At 49.0% G+C, this 3443-nt stretch overlaps 1 protein-coding gene across 7 annotated transcripts in view; it reads right to left on the bottom strand.

Moving 5' to 3' along the window:
* The window catches only part of LOC116853981, a 191757-nt gene that overhangs the window by 105500 nt on the left and 82814 nt on the right, over window positions 1-3443 (bottom strand). The window lies entirely within an intron of this gene.

Below are 3443 nucleotides of genomic sequence, written 5' to 3'. Positions count from 1 at the left end.
GGGGGGGGGGGGGGGAGGGAGGGAGGGTGGCAAGGGCTCGGGGAGCGCCACGGCTTTCGCTCTCTCGGATCTCTTCCGATCACCCCCGCCGAGCGAGAGCGGGTGCGCGTGTGCACATCACCCCCTCTTCCTGCTCGCCGGGAACCGCCGGCGGCGCATTGTCCTCGCGAGAGTTTCGCAGCGACCGCGTCTTCCGCATCTGCCTCTCTCGCGATAGCGGGGCTTCGTCAAAACCCTGCGCTTCTTCCTGGCGGATTTTCGAGCCAGGACGTGCGGAGTGTACGCACGCAAGGTCTTGGAACGCTCGTTGGCAAACGACAAGCGGCAGAACGACCGCGGCCGCAACGCCTCCGCAAGGAGCGCGTCACGAGCGAGGAATTGGCGATGTCCTTGTACGTTATCTGCGCGACTTGACCCGCTAAGCGCGGGAGCAAAATATCGTAGGATGACTGTTTCGATATCAGGCAATTTATGGGGACTATTTGGAGGGAAGGATCACGTGGTCGCGGGATGCAAATTGATAACGGAATCTTGCGCCAGAACCATGCCGCAAGTTGCGAGCGGGGGGATGCAAAATAACGTTGCGCGATTCGCAACGGCCCGGAGCGACGAGGTTGTTCGCAAAACACGCGAGTAATTGCGAGCTGATCGACCCGGCGGCGACCTCAAGAGCGCGAAGAGTGGCCGAGAACGAGAATCGCGATTCCCAAGCCGACCGTAATCGGGAGAATTAGGATCGTTAGCTCGCTGCCGGCCATGTATCTCGACTCTCGCTACCGGCGAGGCGCACACTTTATTATCGTCACGTCGTTGAACGGGAGGTGAATCCGTCCCACCGTGAACGAGTATTAAAGAGGATCTTTCGAGAGCGCCGACCGTCAGCGGGGCTTCCCTCGTCGACAACGACGACGATGCCGCGCCCGCGTTCCATCCGATCGAACGACAAAGGCGAACGAGTCCCGGCCGTGAATGAATAGCGAACCTCGTGACCCATAAACACACATGCCCGCCCTGAAAAACGATACACTCTTCATCCCGGAGCACACACGGGAGCCTCATTGTGTTGCACCAACGATAAAAAGTTCAGGGTGACCGTCGAATGACGCTCGCCAAATGGGATCTCGCGATATCCCGCGTAGATCTCTCAGCGTTTAATTGAGACCTCGAAGTCCTCGAATAATTATGGGTTCTGGATGCAAGGATAATCACGCGATTCCAAGTAGAGAAATCCAAAAAAGTCTTGCCAATAGTTTCTCTAGTCTTCATTTTACATTGGAACTGAATGACACAAGTTGACTTCCCAAATGAATTAATTATTCAGCAAAATGCTCAAAGTGTCTTGAAAGTCTTTATTTTCTGATATTTCATTCCATTGAATTCAATAGTTGGTGGGAAAATGTGATTTCATTATGATACCTGTTAGTAGAAATATACCAATATTATATACTGGATTACGGGGAAGGAGCGCGAGTTTCTACGGTACTTCTGATTTGATTACAGAGAGCCCATGCTTGGGAAAAGAATGGGATTCTCAAATAGTATCGTAGTAGGATAACCAATTTTGAGGCAAACTTGGGCATTCTAGTCGGAATCTTTGCTGTGCATCTGGAGAAATCTTGGGAAAGAGAGCAGCTAAGCTCTCACAAGCCCCACTTTATGGCATTCCAAATCTGAAATAATGTGTTGATAAAGCTGTAGCTATTCATGAGTAGATTAAAGGTACGCAAATACCAACGTGTGATGTGCCTCAGCACTTGGGAGAAAATGGCCCTAAACTTGACGGCACTTTTTCTGCGTGGAACTCGGCTCGACTGCGATCGCGCGCTCACGCGCGATACCCCGTTAAATGATTCGATAAAATTTTAACTCTTCAATCAAGGCGGGCCCTTCAATCAATATCGCGACCGTTTGCAAAAATGCGTGACGTTGACAGATAGATGGCTGAGGGCTCGCTTTGAATGCCAAGTGCTCGTCGATTAATTGAACGAGGCGACGGCAACGGCATTCCGGCAGCGCACGCGATTCGTTCTCACCCACGCACGCATGTGCGTACGCAGGCACGCGCCGAAATGCGGGAGACGCGTCCCCGAGGGCGGGGATTGGCGGGGTTAAAAGCTAAGTTCCTGCGTTTGGTCACTTTCCAACTGCGACGTTCGCGTCTTCCATTTTTCTCTCTCGCCGTGGCCTATTTAAATTCGCAGGACGCGACATACTGTCGCGTGACACGAGCGCCCGTGTCCTTGTGCGCGCATTTAATGTCTCCATCATCCCTTATTCGTTGCGACCGATCGTTTTCCTCGCGTTGCTCAAAGTTTGGCCCAGAATTTCATAATGTCCCTTGAATTAAAGCGACGCGGATTAAAGAGCTTGATTAAAAGTGGCGTTCAGCCAAAGCTTGAATCACGTAACGCCCGAGGGCATACGCTAAAAGAGGAAGATCTGTCCTTACAGCTCATAATCTCGCCAGGCTCGCAAATTTATGATCGTAATATACAGACAGCCGGTTTTTTGTGTTGCAGTAATTAAGTTTCAAAGTTGCACAAGATCGTACATAATAAATTGAGATACTACAGCTCGGAATGCATAATGACCTGCTGCAATATCCAAGATATTGTCTACAACAATAGGTTTTTTGTCACAAATAGTTTGACAGTTGCCGCCCACACACAATTTCTTTGCTGCACCAGCAAATCTGTTTAGTTATAATTACTCAAGACTTAATTGCGTCCACACGCAAAAAAAATGACTTAGTAATATCAGCTGAACCACGGTAGCTGATTCAAACTTAGTCAAAAAGCTAATCGTTTCACTGCTAAGAATTGGCTATGACAGCTAAAATGCATTCGCTATGAAATACAAATATATTAGGTGACATTAAAAATGCGTATTATTTCAAATAAGAAAATGGCAGTTATTCCTACATTTCTTATCGTATGCATATATTAAAGAAGTTTGCCGCACAGCTACAATCATTTGCTACAGTCATTTGTTTTTAGCAGCTAATATATTTCGCTGTAGAGCCTAAGTTTAAACATCGAATAAATTTAGCTTCGGTAGTATCGACATTAGCTGTCCCTATATGTGTCAGTGACACATCTTATCTGTCACAGCTATTTTTTAGCTCTGGAAGCTAGTTCTTTTTTTGCGTGCAGCAGGTCAGCTATAGATCAACCGATCCTATTTTCCCGTATAAATGCGTGAACGAAAGGAGGCGCGGTAAAGCGGAATATCCGGGATGCTCCGTCCAATCGCGCGCGCGTCGGACACCAAGCATAGCGATCAGTTTACACATAATACGATTACGCAATAAACAGTGAGGCGCATTATTATATAACACGCGCGTGTGCGATACAGGTAGGTTATTGTCGCGTTAACATGGAAGGAACGTTCGGGCCGCGGAGTTACGCGCGAGAACGGCGATCCCCCCCCCCCCCCCCCCCCCC

Source organism: Odontomachus brunneus, unplaced genomic scaffold, assembly GCF_010583005.1.
Source record: "Odontomachus brunneus isolate Ranch 3 - 2012 unplaced genomic scaffold, Obru_v1 Obru_scaffold_007, whole genome shotgun sequence".
Classification (NCBI taxonomy): domain Eukaryota; kingdom Metazoa; phylum Arthropoda; class Insecta; order Hymenoptera; family Formicidae; genus Odontomachus; species Odontomachus brunneus.
This window is presented reverse-complemented; position numbering and strand designations above follow the sequence as displayed.